Source organism: Pleurodeles waltl, chromosome 2_2, assembly GCF_031143425.1.
Source record: "Pleurodeles waltl isolate 20211129_DDA chromosome 2_2, aPleWal1.hap1.20221129, whole genome shotgun sequence".
Taxonomy (NCBI): Eukaryota; Metazoa; Chordata; class Amphibia; order Caudata; family Salamandridae; genus Pleurodeles; species Pleurodeles waltl.
In genome coordinates, this window is record NC_090439.1 from 318,659,091 (window position 1) to 318,678,435 (window position 19,345).

The 19,345-nt window shown below is 44.6% G+C and overlaps 1 protein-coding gene across 2 annotated transcripts in view; it reads right to left on the minus strand.

The window, feature by feature from the left end:
• ATP9B (ATPase phospholipid transporting 9B (putative)) overlaps positions 1 to 19,345 on the minus strand; it is a 2,250,419-nt gene that overhangs the window by 1,921,995 nt on the left and 309,079 nt on the right. The gene's annotated exons all lie outside the window — the stretch shown is intronic.

The window sequence follows — 19,345 nt, forward strand, 5'->3', positions numbered from 1 at the left end:
AAAACAAGCAAGATTGGATAATCTCAAGTTGAAAATATCACTTTTGATATCAATGAGGATAGTCTTAAGTTCTTAAACGCAACAATTGTCTCTTGCAAGCACCAAGTACCTGGTTTGCATCAAAATTACATGCACAGAGACCGCAGAAGAGGAGATGTGTGGAAAACAAGGGGTGTGCTTTGGATTTCCAGGCGCACGCAGACAATGCGTTGCTTCTTTTCCACGCGGCAAGGGCTTTTTGTCGAATTCCGGCTTGTAGGCTTGAATACTCTGCGATGCTGGGGCTTTTGACGCCCAGAGACGATGCAGAGAAATCCTGGGTGTGCAGGACGAAGTCCCAGGGGCTGCGTCGATCTGGTAGGCAATACATCGGAGTTTCTGTCGTATGGCAGGCGGTGCATCGATTCGTCACACAGGAAGTCGGGCTGCGTTGTTCTGGTTCGGCGATGCATCGATCCAGTGGGCTGTTCGTCTAAGTTCCGGTCGCAACGCTGCCGCGGCTTCGATCTCCACTCAGGGAGCCGGGCTGCATAGTTCTGGTTCGGCAATGCAGATAATTTTCCCCCGCTAAGCAGACTGGGCATCGTTTCCGGCAGGCTGTGAGTCGATTTTTGACAGCACAAGGAGTTCTTTGCAGAGATTAAGTCTTTTTGGCCCTGAGACTTCAGGAAACAGGTGGCAAGCTCAATCCAAGCCCTTGGAGAGCTCTTCTCAGCAGGACTAAAGGTCAGCAAGGCAGGAGGACAACAGCAACACAGCAGTCCTCCTCAGGAAAGAAGTCCAGGTGAGTTCTTTGGGCATCCAGGCAGTTCCTCTTGGCAGGTTGCAGGTCCTGGGGCAGGGTGTCTGTCCCAAGAAGTATCTTGAAGAGTCCAGAAGTGTCCAAATTGGTAGAGTCAGAGACCCAGCTTATACACCCAAAAGTGCCTTTGAAGTGGGGGAGACTTCAAAGAGTGGTGTTGAAGTGCACAAGGTCCCCTTTCAGTACAACCCTGTCTGAAAAGGTCACAGTAGGGGTTTTGAAAGTCCATTGTGTGAGGGCAGGCCACTGTCCCTTGAGATGTAAGTGTCAGGCCCTCCACCCTTCAAGCCCAGGAAGACCCATTCAGTATGCAGATATGTGCAAGTGTGACTGAACATCCTGAGTTTGTGGTTGTCTGGGTGAAATGTACAAGGGAACTGTCAACCAGCTCAGCCCAGACGTGGATTGTAAGGTACAGAAGGATTCAAGTGCAGAGAAATGCTCACTTTCTAAAAGTGGCATTTTTAAAATAGAAATATAAAATCCAACACTACCAGTAAGCAGGATTTTGTATGACCATTCTGGCTATACTAAATAGGACCTGTCTACCCTTTCTGATCAGAATCTACCACTCAAGCAGTATATGAGGGTAGCCCTAATGTTAGCCTATGAAATGAGAAGGCAGGCCTCACAGCAGTGGAAAACACATGTAGGAGTTTTCCACGGCCAGGACGTATAAAACACCCATGTATATGTCCTGCCTTTTACCTACAAAGGACCCTACCCTATGGGTTACCTAGGGCCTACCTTAGGGGTGGCTTATATGTAGAAAAAGGGGATTTTAAGGCTTATCGAGTACTTTTAAATGCCAAGTCGAAGTGGTAGTTAAACTGCACACACAGGCCTTGCAATGGTATAGCTGGGACATAGTTAAGGGGCTACTTGTGTGGGTGGAACAATCAGTGCTGCAGGCCCACTAGTAGCATTTAATTTATACGCTTTGGGCACATGCAGTGCACGTTACTCAGGACTTACAAGTAAATTAAATATGCCAATTGGGTATGAGCCAATGTTACCATGTTTTAAGGGAGAGACTGGTTAGCAGTGGTAAAGTGCGCAGAGTCCTAAAACCAGCAAAAACAGTGTCAAAAAGTGGAGGGAGGCAGGCAAAAAGTTGGTGGTGACCATCCCAAGGCTGTTAGGTCTAACAGCCTTTAATTTTATAGACATGTGCCTTTGACAAAGAGGTTTGAGCAGTCTTAGCTCAACTAGATGAAAAAGTTAGAGTATGTCATGTAGAGCCTTTATTAGTAGGAGATTGTTACCCAGAGAGCAGAACTGGGCGGCTATAGAAAAGAAGTGCTTTGCCATGGTGTAGGCCTTAGGTAATTTCCACCCATATTTGTTTGGCACCAAGTTTAATGGTCATAAACCTCTGAAATCCCAAGTTGTTGAGATGGTCTATTTCTTGATGTGACCACCCAACCACTCCAGGTTAGGAGTCGGTTCCGATCGTTGTGATTTGGGAGGGGCGTCTGTTAGGACAGAAAAGTCCTCTGCATTTACCTCTGCCCTGAGTGTCCAACTGTACTGTTGTCTGAATCCCTAATGCTGATTTTTGTTGCATAGGCAAAAACGGATCATGAATGTGGACCATGACAGGCCTGTCTCATAGACTGTGATCTAGTTGGAGAGGTTCCCAAAGCACTTCCCTCATAGTGGTGGAAAGCTACTGCCTTCACCAGGAGTTAAGCAGTAAAAGCACAGTGGTGGCACCATATTGTACAGTGATGAGTAGGAGTGATCAGGTCCTTTTTACTGTGTGTCACTTGAGTGAGACCTACAGGCTCACTCACCTTATTAAAGTTCAGCTGCTGTGTGCTTAACTCACCATGGTCTTTATCAGGTTGATGTAAAGTGCTGTGCAGCGTAGGAGTGTTAATTCTCTCCTGGATGTATGTGTAACTGAAAAGGGTACAGTACAGAGATACAGCAACACTGTGCAGTACCTGAAAGGTGAGTGCATGTACTGAGTGTATGTATATCTGAGATGAATACATTACATGAGCATTGTAGTGCTGTGCAGTGAGTGTGCAGTGGAAACATGTGCTCGGTGTTTGTGTGCTTCCCAAAAGTACAGTACATGAAAGGTTAAGTGATGTGCGGTGCCACATGATGAATGTGTGTAGTGGCAGCGTGTGTGTATGCAAGTATCACATCATTGCACAACACAGAAAGGCTGCAGAGAAAATATGTGTGCTAAACGTATGTGTGTTTGTGAGGCCACAATGCATTAAGGTTATAGTACTGAAAATAGTGGGTGCTGTGTCCCTACACTGAGTGTCAGTGTGCCTGTCATTGTACATTACATGAAGGACACTGGCTTCCATTGTCTGAAGCCCAGGCCTGCCTGAGGAAGATATGAGAAGTAGAAGATTTTTTATATTGAGGTATCCCTGTGAGCTTGGTGAGATATACTGGAGAAGGGAGGGATATACTACACTCAAGAAAGTGATAGATGAAAAGCAGAGGGGCTTGTACATATCTCAGGAAGGAAATGGGGCTGATAAGGGAACCATAGAGAGTAGGGCTGGGAGCCCAGGATTAACTGTTTGATCCACATATCACTGCAGCTAACATCCAGGTGTGAACTCTAGTCATTGCTATGGTCTGGGGTGTGAGACTATCAGCATTAGGGTCACTCCTGCTGCGACAGACAGCCTTTCAAGAAGAAGAAGAGAAAGAAAAGTGTATACTTCAAAAGAAGCAGAACTCAAACATGAAACCTCAAAGATCCAGAACCTCAACAAATTCGGTGTCTGGAAATGGACTATAAGAATGGAAGGCTGAGTCTCCAAAATGTGTCACCTGTCAAGCAGCCAGACGGGATGGGGAAACTGCAAAACCTCTGTCTGTAGCCAGGACTGGAGGCCAGGGCCTGCTAGTCTCCCTGCAGGGTTAGGGGACATCACCAAGGTAGACTAGTCCACCTACCACAGAGGCTGGAGGACCAGCACCTGCCTGCTTGCCAGGACCAGTGTACTCTGTGAAAAAGAGGAGAGCATCGGAGGCAGAAAGGTCCAGTGTGGAGCCCTATTGAGAGGACTACCAGTGTGAGGTGTGAGGAGATGGCTGTGCACTGAACGGGTCGTTGTCCAAATGCAGGCTTGAATTGGCGACCCTCTGTATGCCAGGAAAGGGATGCTGTAGACTGAGCCGTGAATCAAGTGTCGTTAGCAGAGCACAAAGCCCGTACTGCCTTTTTGAGGTGACCCCGTATGCCAGAAGGTGCCATCCTCGAAGTGATTGTGCCAAAGTGTCACGACTTTTGTGGACCTTAGCAGCGACCCCGTATGCCAGGAAGGGCCACTGTGGAATAGGCAGCTGCATGGGAAAGGTTGATGCCTTGCCAGGGAGTATCACAGTAATGCAGTATGGCAGAAGAGGCTGGCGGTACCAAGGAACTGCAAAGTTCGAGCCGTCACCCGGGGAAAACTGAAACTACACCTGTGGGTCGAAATTGAGCATCAACGACCTGCCCCATGGACTCTGAAAGACATCAACAGAACGTCTATCAGTCACTGGGAACCCAGTAGGGAACACGAAGATTAAACGCCTTGCCTTGTATGGGGCAAAGATGAACTTAAGACACCAATGGAAGCCTGGGGAACCTCCAATAGCTGTTGAGGTCCACAGCACTGGTCAGAATATTTTCTAAACACCTAAGAACTGTCCCACTACATGACTAAATAGTCAGCACCCTCTATGCTAATGTCATCCAGAGGCGCTAGAACAAATAATAAGATGTTATATGAATAAGTCACAGTGACCCAACGAAAGGACCTTGGGAATGTTGTGGTTGTGATTGAAGGTTCTTTGTGAGCAGAACAACAAGAACATTGAAAATAAACCACTACATCACAGCTCTCATTTACAATATGATCTCATATACAAATGACAAAGGCAGTATAAGTTTTCTATAATGTTTTAATAAAACGACTGCATTTTAGATAATAAGGCGTGAGCCACAATTACCAGAACCATACAACACAGTAGGATTGAAATAGTCACCAGGAGAGTAAAACATAAGAACAAAGCTATCATTGTGTCTATTAGTTTCTACTCTCCCTCTGCTTGATCTATTTCGAGCACAGCATGTTAAGCTTCTAGCTTGCCTTTCTGAATGAGTGGGGAGACATCAGCCCTCATACCTGAGCAAAGGCCTGTGATCTTGGTTTAGCATCTGCAACGAGGCAGTCAGCATCTAGTTGTGGTTCCCTGGTCGGAATCTCCCTCTTGCGTGTATTGGGACAAGGAAGTGATTTTATAACTAACATGTCAGCGTGATCACAAAATGTCCCTACGTAGGAATGCCAAAGACTAAACTCCTACCACGTCTAACGACAATGTACCAGACTGTATCCTTGACTGAAGCACAGAGTGAACAGGAATGTGTTATGGAGAACTCCAGTGCTGAAGTAGGCTAAACAGTGTGATATGAATATAAAACAAGACCGTAGAACTGGCTATTTGAAAAATAACAGTACGAAGCCTAATAAAAAGCATTTAAAGCAAATTGCACAGAGGCTCTAAGCTGCAAGCAAATGAATAAAATACATCCAGGGCAAAGAGCACAAAGGCCTAAAGCCTGAAGCTAACGCGCAAAGGATACGTAAAACTAACCACACTACACCCTCCCCTTGTCGGTAGCAAGTGGTTCCAATAATATAAAAGTATGCACCAGACATAAACAATACATAAAAATATATATATATTTCGACAAGGTCAGAAGACAACAAAGTCATAAATTTAGGAAACATGTGACGATAAAGCCAAATTCAATATAATGTCAATTTATCAGGAGAAACAAATCCATTTGTCAGACAGAAGCAATAGAAAGCAGGAGCTCTTCCACTTCGATATATGTCAATATCGGAAGATCCACGCCACAAAGTACCATGGAGCAGGTGTGTTCCAAAGCCCCAAAACCATTCAGGGCGGCACCCCGTGCAGGGCCTATGAACGAGACAATACCATCTTCCTCCAGGAAGGGAATCTCATAAACTGCCTCACGAAGCAAACGCAAACGTAGCGCACAAGTCTGGGAATGAGCCCTAATCGGGAACATCAACAGATCAGTATCGACCACTGGAGGGCGCTGCAGTGAGACAGAAAGCCAGTGCATGTTCAAACGAGCACCAAAGGCGCCGAAACACGGGTTGCACACAATCCAAAACTGGTCGGAATGACAGAGACCAGTCACACTCCAAATATCCCAGGAGTGTTGCTCCAAAATGCTGCCTCATGCGTTCACGACACAGCTGCGCTGACAGGAGCAGCAATATAGGATCTCGTCGTGGCGGGACAGCCATTGCGAAAAAATAGCAACAATAGCAAGACTCCAGCCAATAAAGCCAAAGTAATCGGGAAACCCCCAAAAATGCTTCAGAAAATAGAGTGTATAGCCGAAGGTATCAAACCGAATATGGAAGAGAAGGTGTGAGCAAAACCAACACCAACGGCTTTGAAAAAATGTGCAATTCCAGCAGTACTGGACGCATTAAATATACGTCCCACAAGTTCACCAAAGTGACTCGGAAAGTTAGTATTCAAAAGGGACTGTATTTCCGCTGATGACCTCGCCACCTGTAGTGCGTAGGTCTCGCTAGCAGATGTAAGGGCCACATGCTTTTGAAACAATAAAGCCTTTAGTCGACTCAACTTGTCGAAATTAACCTTGGAAGTAGCAATATGAGGCCAGATGTCCGCTACCTCCCTAATTTGAGTGGGGGGAAACAACACATTCCCGCAGCACGTAACGGCCTTGGTGACAACGACAACGTAAACTATTCCGGCACGCATGCCACAGCAGCGTTCGCTGTTAAGAACAATGTAACTGCCGTTAGAAAGCACCTGGAAAGTGTTTTTAATAACCGGGACTGGAACTCCCTACAGATAACAAGCTAAGTTAGCAATGGAAGCGTTACACGCTCCGTGCAAGGACAGCTGTTTACAAACCATGGAATGGCTGACAGAAGTTTCGCATTCACTACCGCTAAGAAAAACCTCCCTCAAACCATTAAGACATCTGTATAGAAAGGGAAGCTCCCACACCTCGTGTATGTAACTGTCTCCCAACCATTCATATCTACCCACCGGAATGTGCTTCAAACAAAAAGTAAATTCGATCGCGGAAACGCAATCACCGACACCTGGGGGCGGAGGAGGAGGCGGCATTGACAGAAGGGGCAGGAGCCCTTTAAAAACTTGGAAGCGCTCCCGCCTCGCGGGAAACGCGATCACCGGCACCTGGGGGCGGAGGAGGAGGCGGCATTGACACAAGGGGCAGGAGCCCTTTACAAACTTGGAAGCGCTCCCGCCTCGTGGGACGCGCGCGGGCGTGCCCGGGCAAAGCCCGGGCCCGTCCTGTGCCCGTCTGAGACCGGAGGAGGCTGGGCTGGGCCCCCCCTCTTTCATCCGTACTATAACAACAGTAGGTTTCTTCCATAAGCTTCTACTGGCATCTGGAGGATATCACCCAGAGGGCTGTTCCCAAACAAATCCAAAACAAGCACCCAGCCAACGAGTGAGACACTGCTATCCCCGGAAGAGGGTTGTCAGGCAGGGCCAGTCACTCCAGTGACAGGACACTCAACTCATAAGTAAGGGAGCTGTCTTTCTTTTTCATTTCTTTTACCACTGTATTTTGTATTTATTTTATCTTACGGGCATCTTCTTAACATGGGGAAAAGAAAGGCTATAGATTTACCAGCGCAATCCAAGGGTACGAAAATCGCAAAAAAACGCCCAAGTAGACCTTTGAATCTGGGTACACCCAATGGGTCTAACCCATTGGATGAAATAGACCTCCTAGTTAAATAAGTTCAGTCTATGTTAGGTACACAAACAAGTATAGGGGCAAATAATCCAAAGAGAGGCCCCCCTAAGGATAGGAAAATCCCAGAGATATTTAAAAAGAAGGGGTCAAGGGATTCTATAGATACTATAACAGGGGCTGATGGGGATGGGGGCCCGCATAACTGTAGGGGCCCCTCCCCAAAACCCACCCATAACATAGCGAGTCCTCCAGTATCCCAGTGGGGTCTCCCATATGTACCACACACACCAACTCTCCTACCATTGACAACGGTGATCAAGGTGGTCCCAAGCTTATTCTGTACTAATCGTTTTGAACCTCTATTAGCAATAGAGGATTCGCCCGTGTCCACGAGTGTGCCCAAGTGCAAGCCAGTAGTTGGAACATCCAACCCTAGTGTTATCCCACCGATCTCCCAGTCCGAGCCGGAAGGCAAAGAATCTGCAGCTAGTAGAGATAACCTGGCTACACAGTCCTTCAGAGAGTCGATGAAGTCAAGGGATTGGTTCTAGTATTAATAGATCTTATGAAGAGCAACCGTGCGCACCAGCATGGGAACAACTATGCTTGTACAGGGATTTGTAAAGTTTGTGGGGAGGTCAGGGGGGAAGAAGCTTTCCCATCATCTGCCCCAACAAGGGGGGCGGAGTCAAGGGATAATTCTTGTCTCCCCATTAGAGGGGGGACAGCTCTTCAAGGGAGGGAAGACTACCGCTGTGATCCCAATAAAGATAATATGAGGCCCAGAAGGAGGTCTACAAATGTACCTAGACACGGAGATCGTCAAGGTAACTGGTCAAGTAATTTAACCAGTGACAGAGCTAGAGGTAGGACCAGCAGACCTGACCTACCGGAAACTGTCCAAGAGTCCAGTTTTACACAAATCCCTGACAGGCTACACAAGATCCCCTATAATAACATCACTCTCTCCCGCTACAATATTGAGAGTACAGTTATTAAAGAACAGGACCTGCCTACAAGTCAGGGAACAAACAAAATCTATTTGACTAATGTTCCAAAACTATCCTCAGGGTCAGCTGAGAACCAAGCTTCCTTGATTAACAAAGTCATACATTGGATATGCTCCCGACGAAGTTGTCTCTCTGTTATTCGTTCTGACATAATATCGGCCAAGAGAAGCAGCATCACAGGGACCAATTTTGACACAATAACTATCTACTTTGAAGACAAGTCTATGGTGACACAATTAATGGATTTTGATTCTCGTACCCACTTGGATAGTGCAACAACCAGGGAGGGAATAAGACTCATGCTACACCCACATCATTTTGGACCAGCCTTGGGACCGGCAGGATTCGATGGTTTAATTAATTCCCGTGGAGGTGCTGTACAAAAGGAAGCTACTAATCTCAGGCCGCTGCCTAATCCTGTATGACTGACTACTGAATCAGCAACTAATGTGACGGCCCGCTCCAAGGCCTTACATTTGACGGGGGATGATAAAGCACCATCATCAGACATTTGTAGTAATGTCCCGAGCGCGGTAGATGCTGGATTCACAACCGTGGTGATAAACCAAGATAAATGTACGTTAGACCTTATGTCATGGAACGTTGCCGGCCTGACAAAGAAATTAGATGATGGTGAATGGGCCTCTTTTATTAAAAAATAGATATATGTCTGTTTCAGGAAACTTGGGCGGAGGATGCTATCAATATAGATGGATTTCTCTCATTTAGTGCACCTGCTATACCTCCAGAGAAGGGGAGGGGCCGGGCGAAAGGTGGGCTTTTATTACTTGTTAACAAGAATCTGCAGTGTGACTATAAGCTTTTGGAAATTGATTCTGTAGATCTAAAAGCCATGTGTATTACGTTCAACAGAAGATTATCAATTGTTATTGTTGATGCTTATATACGATCGGTCCCATATGGCTCTGAGTCCCATACCCTGGCTATTTTGTCCGAATTTGTAGGAAGCCTCCACCCCTCAACTATCCTAATCATAGCTGGAGATTTTAACTGTACCTTCGAGCCTTCTATTCTCATAAGTGGTTTAACTGATGAAGAGGATGAGCAGTGGGGGATCCCACAATTATCCACTACCCGGCCTTGCAAAAAATCTCGGGTGGCCATGCAATTAGCCACATTATGTTTAAACCATGGCGTTAGGGCCTGTAATGGTAGAACTCCATCTGATATGAACAGCGCACCAACTTTCAAAAGGGGCATGTCTATAAGCACTATTGATTACTTCTTGGTCGATGTTAGGTTGTGGCCCCACTTGGTAGACATGAAAGTAGAAGTGAGATGTGATAGTGACCATTTCCCTTTGCTCCTTACCCTTTCTGGAGAAATGTTCAGGAGAACACTTAACAACTATGCTACAATAATTCGGCCACCTTGCTGGAACAACAAATTTACTAAGATTACTTGGCCAAAAGTGATGTCCAACCCTCACCATATTAGAGCAATATATCAAGTATAAAGATCAGGCTGTGGAGAATATTCTGATTCTCAAAATACATGACAGCATGACTACTCAGCTACGGGGGTTCTTTTACAAAACAAGGCGGTCAAAGCCACATGAAGGGAAAGGGGCACGTAAGGGATGGTTTGATGAGAGGTGCTCAAAGGCTAAGTCTGGGTTAAGAGTAGCAGTAATGTCTGGTTCCCAGGGGGAAATTAAACAAGCTAGGTCCTTATACAAAGTAACTTTGTCTATGCAAAAAAGCGGTGGGAGGATTCCCTGTGGCAGGAATTATTAGATGCTTCCAGAGAGAAGAATAACAAGCGTTTTTGGGAACTTCTGTCTAAAAGAGAAAATGGAGGTAGGAGTTGTCCCAGCAACCATATTCAACCAGAAAGCTGGGTAGAGCATTTTACTACTCTTTATGCCCTACCAGAGGGCCCAATGGACACCAATGTGGTCCACTCTCCAACAAAACTGTTGGAATCAAATTCCAGCACTGCCCTCCAAGAGGAGGCCCAGTTTGTCCCTGAGGGTTGCCTCATCTTTAAAGTAGAAGAGACCCTTGAGGCTATAAATAGCCTGAAACCTGGCAAAGCACCTGGACCAGACAAGCTTCCTGGAGATCTCTATAGATCGGAACCATATATCTGGTCCTGGTACATTAATGCCATCTCAAATAGCATAGCTGCAGGGGGGCAAATTCCAGGTACATGGAAGGGGGCAGAGATCATACCCATTTATAAAAAAGGAAATGCTAATCTTCCAGCTAATTATAGGCCAATTAGCCTTATAGACAACTTACAAAAGATCTTTGCTAAACAAATTCTGCAGAGGCTAACCAATTGGGTTGAGGAGTACCAAATCCTTTCCCAATTACAGGCAGGGTTTCGTGCTAAAACTAGCACGATAGACCAGGTCTTTCGACTGGCCATATTGTATTGGAAATATGTTCTTGTTGCCAAGCAGTGCCTGTATGTAGTATTTATAGACCTGCGATCGGCTTTTGATTTGGTCCCAAGGGCCAAACTGTGGGAAGTGCTGGGTAGATTGGGAGTTCCAGAGGACCTATTACTCCTGTTAAAACGATTACATGAGAACACTTATGCCCAAGTGAGGTGGGGTGAACAAGGCGAACTGACAGAACAGATCCCAATTAGAAGGGGAGTTCGCCAAGGTTGTGTGCTAGCCCCCCTACTGTTTACCATATTTATCAATGAAGTAGTAAAGGCTGTGTCCATAGGCCAGAATGATGCACCCTCCCTGAACACACAAAAAATCCCCATCCTGCTCTTCGCCGATGATTCGCTTCTCATCTCTAAGACACCAATGGGGTTGCAAACCCTTGTTGACCGGTTTAACCAATTTTGTAGCGATCATGGGTTGGAGGTTAATATTAACAAAACCAAACTGAAGGTGTTATCCAAGGGACCTAGGAAAAAATGTTCCATTCATATCGAGGGAGTACCCTTGAAGGAAGTAAGCTCTATAGATTACCTGGGAGTTAGGCTAACTAGTAAACTATTATGGGAAAAGCAGATTACAAAAAGTGCAGGGCTCCTACAACACAGAGCCTCATCTATACTGCGTTTCTATCAAAGCACCTCTACAAAAGTTGTTTCCCCAGCAATAAAAATGTATACAGCTAAGGCTCAAGGTGCAGCCCTGTACGGAGCGGAGGTATGGGGTTACGCTAACTGTAACAAGATCAGTGTGGGGGAAAACAGTTTTGCAAGGGCTTTAACTGCATGTCCACGCACCACACCCCTGCTTCCATTATTTCTAGATCTGGGGTTAAGCCGAGTTGCAGATCTAGCTACTCTAAGACATCTCCTTTATTGGATCAGGTTATGGATAACCCCCGAACTAGATATATATAAGACCTCATTACTCGATCTATTGAAATGCCAAAACGCTATCACTCTTCCCTGGATTCGCCATGTGGCCCATTGGCTTCGGCTATTGGGCCTGGGTGATTATTGGGAAAATCCACACAAACTAGAGAGACGGCATAAAAATGTTTTAAAGTTAACCTATTGGTCTTATGTTAAGGATAACTACATAACCCACAAATCCCATGGTCGCTTAATTAATTCCTTCATTAATATTAAATGGTCCCCAAAGTTTGAATCCTATCTGGATATTATACCGGACTTGCATTGCAAGAGCTTATATGCAAGGTTTCGTTTTGGCTCTTTGCCCTTGATGTCATTGACCCATAGGTGGGGGTCGATTAATCTTCCCGATATATGCCCTGCCTGTGGCAGTACTTTTGAAACCATTGAGCACTTTATGTTCTTCTGCCCAGCCTATGCGATTCCGCGATCAAAATGGATTCGCAATATTTGCAGGGCTATGGGATTTAAGAACTGCTCTTTGGCTCTACGGGTTCTAAAAAGCCATAATTCAGTTGACGTAATTCTTTCAGTAAGCAAGTATTTAGTAACAGCTTGGCGCATACGATGCCATCTTCAAAAAGTAATTTAAGGTCTCATTTCTTTATAGATAAGTTTTAGAGTCATATGTGTAATTCAAGTTATTGTTTTAATGTTTTTATACCAATTTATAGATGTATATTTATTTATTTACTTAAGAATTACTTATTATCTTGTTTTATGTGCTTTTATGGTCATCGATCGAATAAAGGTGATGATATGGACAGGCTAAACTTCTGAATGTGAAATATCAAATTGATGATAAGATCCTTGTCTCCTTCATGAGGGTATGTTCTTAATATTTGGTTTTAAAGTGAACTTTTATATACTGTATTTTATTTGTATTTTTGTATCCTTGCCCTTATCTTAGATTCTGATTATGGTATATAGTGTTATCTTGCATGTCTGATATTATTATCCAGTGGATTTATTCTTGTCCCTTTTTATTCTTATATTTATCAAAGTGTTTTGTAAAATGTGCTTTCATGGTATTTTGTACCGAAATAAAGCTGAACTTGACTTGAAGAAGTAAATTGCAGACTGGAGATAGGCAGTTTAATTACCCCATGAATCAACCACTCAGCTGACGGAATCTCAGCAACCGTGAAAGGCAGTTTCTCCAATTTTTCAATATTCAACATGACATACGTCGCTTCCTTTTTAGCCATCAGCTGTTGTTGACGAGTTAAATTAAAGGAGACAAAGATCTCTCTGGCACGAATGTGCTGCCACGGAACGCGACCTGCCTTCAAGGTCTGAAGAGTCCAACCCAGCTGCATGATGGACCGCGTCTGACTCTGCCCATGATATAAGGAAGACATATCTGATTTAATAATGTCTATAGCAGAAGAAACGATGCTGTCAATTGTGTAAACACGGTCAGAAAGGGTATGCATGCCATTATCCACAACAGATAAAGCCTGTATCAGGTTTTCCTGATCAATTTGCCTCAGCCGGGCCGCTGCCTCCTGTTGTGAAAGCTTCCAAATCTCCTTATATACTTCGTATAAAAATCGTTTCTTCCGAGGTACCTTAGGTCCCGACAAAAAATCTTGTAAGTCAGTATCATTAGACAGTAACGTGAGATGTGATTTAACTGCATCCAGCGTGGATGATTTCAACCATTGCTGACAAAGCTTTCCCACGCTGTATGTAATTATGATATCAGCATGTTCTGGTGAAATGTAACGAGGGTCTGCCCTACTAGTCCTGAACCCTCCTGAAGAGGTGACAAAACGTTGATGACACTTATTAGTGTCTACAGGCCATAATAACCACCCGCCCGGATGTACCAATGAAGTGTTAAGCATACCATTCTGGACCCAGTGTGTAAACTCACTAAACGTAGCATTAACATATCGCTGCCAATTGTTCAATTTGGAAGGGACAGGTATACTAGGCAAATTTAACTCTCTAATCATTGCCAAGCCCAAACAGCTAGTCTTTTGTACTGTGTCATTGAGGAAAATCATCTGCACAGGGATAATACATGCTCTAAATAATGTGTCCCTGCCTTGCATTTGCCAATTTTTAGTTCCCCAGGCACTTTTCAAATCAACAGTCTTAAACCAATATTCATACCCCTCAACCGAAAGTTTAGACACAAACAAATTTGAATACAGTAATTTAGTATTGGTCAATAACATTTGCTTATTAGCATATGGAGTAACTTTAAAATAGTAAGACCTAGCATTTTGTTGATTATGCCCAGAAAAGTAAGCAAATTTATCATAATATGTTTTTGAACTCCCTTGTGGAGGAGTTGGGCAATGTTCCCATTGTACATAATCAAATATGGACTTAGGGCTACTTGCTTTATGAATAAAGTGGTGTCCATAATACTTGTAGCAAAACATGTCACCATGATTATCTCTAAATAGGTAAGCATCTTCATCGTCATAGACAGTATAATATTGCAAGTCTGTCAGCATAGAATCTACTGTCTTCACATCCCAATCATCAGAAACAATGCCTGGTATAACAATATCATTCATTGATAACTTGAGGACATACGGTATTTGAATCAATTCAGTGGGACCATATATATCAAACATTACTTTATCCCACACAATCCCATCTGGAATCGGTATTGCAGAAATGTTTACATTGGACAAGTCTCTTCGAACCATATGAGACGAAAAATGTGGTTTTAACACAGTCTCCACGTGCTCAATGTCAGATCGTTCAGGAAGAAAATGACCATGTATTACTAGAAAAAAAGTAACCACAAATCCCCACCACAAAAAAAGAGTCATAACAGCCATAAAAAGCCACAAATAGTTCCAAGGAAAAACAAAATATGTGCGTTTAAGCCAACACAGCAGCTTACATGGACCTCGGACTAAAGACATTGAGGACGAGGAGCCGGACACTGCATCATCAGTGTCATTGAAGCAGCCAGAGGCAGTTCTTGCAAAAGGTGCAACTGTGAACAAAGAAGCAGATGGAGGCTCTCGCCTTGGCACACTATAAATCACATTTTCAGAAACATCAGTAGAACGTACAGCAACTTGATCAAAAGATTCCAAATTAATTGTTGTCTGAGGAACAATCGCAAGATCATCTTCCACCCTCCCCAAGCTCGGAGAGCAAACAGCGTCGGTGTAAATCACCTGCAGCGGGACTACTTCCCCAGTAGTGAGAGGGATTCCGGAACTACTGGGTGTCCCTCTTGGTCTGCTGTGCAGAATCGGCCACATGTTGTAACTTGACATTATCAATGGAAACAAAGCGATTTCCTTTGGCCCCTCGCAGCGGCGGTAAAATCACAGTTCTCGTGCCGCTAACCCCTAACACAGGGACAGGTGCTCGATAAGAAGGACCAAATTCTTTCTTTACTGCGACCTTTTCACACACTAGATCCCCAATCCTGGGTATCCAACCAGTAGGAGTTACTGGCTCATCCTTAATTCCTGAGGAGGCAGCACTTGCAGAAGAGTTATCTTCACGGAATCGTTGTAAATCCTGCAAAACAGTGACACGATCATTTATGTCAAAAGGCGTACCTGCCGCCTCCACACCAGGACCATCTAGATCAGGAACATACATCCGTGTTCCGAACAGGCACTCATATGAAGTACGACCCCCCAGTGACCTTCTAGGCAAATTATTAAGTGCTCTCTGTACTCCATACAGGTGGGCTAGCCAACTACGACCCGTACCTATAACTCTGGCCATTAAGGATTGCTTTAAATCATGATTTAAACGCTCCACAACAGAATTTCCCTCGGGATGAAATGGAGACGATAATTGGAGTTGGACCCCCAACGAAGCCATGGTGTCCATGAATGCCTTAGAGGCAAAAGCAGGGCCTTGGTCCAAATGAAAAGCCGCAACTGCAAATGTATCGACAAAGATGCGCAAATCTTTAATAACAGTCCGAGCGTCAGCCGAGCGTTGTGGCCAGACCCACACAAATCTGGAGCACGAATCTACAGCAACCAAAATATATTTGTATGCACTATCTGGTGTCAGCGGACCACAATGATCCAAGTACACACACTGTAAAGGCTTATTTGAAATCAGAAGGGGCGTCTGCTGCGGGCGTCTAGCAGACGAAGCTTTAATTTGTTGACAAACGTCACAACAAAGGACATATTGCTTTGTCTCTTTATAGAGACCAGGCCACCAGTAACGAGCCTGTAAAAGTGAAATCGTGGCAGCCACACCAGCATGTGCAGATGCCACCCCCTCATGTGCTGCAGAAATTAATCGAGGTCTCTCAATTTTATTGGGTATTTCACGTACACCAATGCCTGGAATATTAACAACAGCATGTAGCGCACTACTCAAGCAGTAACTATATTTAGAAGGAAATCCTGTAGGAAATGGCGTGCCATCAGCCGTAGCTTTTATGGCAGCCGAAATCTGTGTCTGGTTTGGAACTCGAACGAGTCACTGCGGCCACAGTGGCGACAGCCACTGCTGATTTCGCGGCTTCATCAGCCAAAGTATTCCCAGCAACGTGTATTCCAACGCACTGGTGTCCAAGTGTATGTACAACATGGACCTTAGGAAGCGTTTCTTTCAGATCCGCAACCTTACCCCACAACAATTTGTGTTTAATGGTGTTGCCCTTAGAATCTCTGAACCCATTCAACTTCCAATAGTGTAAATATTTATTGAAAGACTGAACACAGTAGTAGGAGTCACAGACCAGCAAGGTTAAAAATCGCCGGATCTGCGTGCTCCAACGCTAACAATAGAGCTTTGAGCTCAGCCAGCTGTGCCGTGCAATCTCCCAAGGTTTTAGTATAAGTATGTCGGGGGCAGAACACTTCCCCCTCCATAGTGCCGCTCACCACCGCACATGCAGCAGAATACTGTTGTTTAGTCCCAACTGCTGGTTGCGCAGAGCCATCGGTATACATGACCACCTGATATTGGTCAATAGGCAATGTGCCAGCAGGAACTGGGTACTGCATTTCATATTGAAGAAATTCTTGAGTCTGCAGTTTAGGGTCAAATATGTAATCTACATCAGTGGCTGTCAAAGACGTAGCCCATTGTATCCATCGCGGGTGTAAAGCTTTCGAATTAGGAACACTCGCTTTTGTAACAGCCTCTAAGGCTGGAATCGGGGAAACGACAATGATGCGTTGGCCCTGGGCAAGCGGTCTTTCTTTAATCACAGCCATCTGTACTGCAGTGAGTATTTTCTCAGTTTGTGCAAATCGTTGTCCTGCAGCTGAATACAAATGAGACTTGTATGCAATCAGGACTGTCTCACCCTCATTAAAGGTGACATATGTAAACCCAACAGCCCCAGGTATCACCCTGATGACTAAATGTGTCTTATTGTCCCGGGTGTGTAAGTGTTTAACTGCTAAGAGATCAGTTTGCAAATCTCGTAGTATATGTGTATGCTCAATCGTCCAAAATCTACTCGAAAAATTCAGACAAATCAACTCGTATAAGGGTTTTATACGTGTAGCATATTCAGGAATGTAAGTTCTGCCAAAATTCAGAAACCCCAACAATGACTGGAGCTTCCGAACCGTATTAGGAGGCTGCAATTGAGCACATTTCTCCAAAAAATGTGGCGCTAAGCTCTTGCCCTCACTCGACAACTCATATCCCAGGAAAATGACGCTGAGGAAGGCAATCTTTGATTTCTTAAAATTAAACTTATAGCCAATTTCAGCAAACCCCACAACAATGCGTGATACACGCCTTATATGTTGCAAAATCTCATTGTCTGTCAAATATATGTCATCAACATATGATAACGCTTCAGGGTCCAACTCGTGCAGAATTTCAATTACACGAGCCGAAAACAGTCCACGGCTATTCTTATACCCCTGAGGCAAACGACAAAACTTTTTCTGAGGGCCAAACACACTGAAACTGGTATAGTCCCAACTTTCGGGCGCTATATTTTGGCAAAAAAATCCATTCGAGATATCGAACGTTTTTTTTTTTTTACGCATTATATTATTCATAAGCGCTGCGCTATGTGAATTGTGTATTGCATATGTGCGTGTATGACTATTTAAATGTCTGTAATCCACCACTATCCTATATGAATGGTCCGGTTTAGCAACCGGAAATAAGGGATTATTCATCGGCGAGACACAGGGCTCAATTACACCCTGGTACTCCAATTGTGTAAGAATATTCCTAACCAATGCCCTTGCTTCAAATTTGATAGGATACTGCGGCTGCGGCTGAGGTTCGCCCTTTATTGGAATTACATGATAAGGTGATTGTCTATCCCACCCCACATTATTTCTATATAGAGCAGGGGCCTGAGCTAGAGCCCATATTTTACTATAGGACTCCACTAGTTCTCACGGAACAAGTGGTGAGAAGGAAGGTATAATAACCTCTTCCCCAATCGGACAGACGCGAACAAAGTCAGACGGCCAATCTTGTTCGGCCAGCAGAACGTCATAATATGTTTCCACATGGTCCCAAAAGATGGCGTGTACAATGCGGTCAATGTCCCCTTCTAATCGCAGAGTTACTTTATATACCCTATCAGGATCAGAGACTCGCATATCTGCTGTTTCGACTTGTATGAAGTCATCAGTTGCTTTCACCTCCAGATGCTCTAGGAGACTCCGGCAAACTATTATGACCTCTGCCGCGCTGTCTAACAGTGCTAACGCCCATGTCTTGTTCGTCAAGAGAACTCTCTTCTTGAGCGGCATGTCTAACTGAGACTGCTGCCACTTTCTTCTTTTTAAATTGTTGTTTTTGTTGCAGTGGTTTCTCTTCTTGTTTAATAGAAACCTCCGTTGAGCGTTGTGAATCCTGTCTTGGTTTCACGTACTCAGTTCTCCGCTCTGACCGCCCACCTCTCTCACTTCTCTTGTCCGAGGAGTCCTGAAAGGAACGAGATTGGCGTGTATCAGTATATTGATATCGATCAGGCGTCTTCAAATTATCCCTATTCCTGAGATTATACCTATTCTGCGGGGTCTCCGGTTGCGGAGATTGTCCCCCATCTTTCTTAGGTGTTTGCTGTTTCTTTTCCCAGCGCTTTTTAGTACCCTCAGGTTGCTGTTGTTTAGCATTATCTTTATTATTTTTACCCTGTAATTGGGGTTTTTGCGGTCTAGCCCCTAGGCTATCGCGACCAATACTGGAATATGTCTCTGCTATTATTCTCTGAAGTTCCCGCTCCTGATTAATCTGCGGAACGTCCCGAAGACACATTCGCACTGCTAGTGCTACTGCCTCTCCCTTGAGATTACTCAAAATAATAGAAGAAACTGCATGCCCAAATCTAAGGAAGGGGCAGCCCCATATTCATCTTGAATTTGTTTAAGCACTTCCGGTAAATTAGCTAATGTCGGTGTACCGTGTGCCGTAGTGTAGAGCGCGGCAAACACCGTGCCCCAGGTATTACAAAGGTCC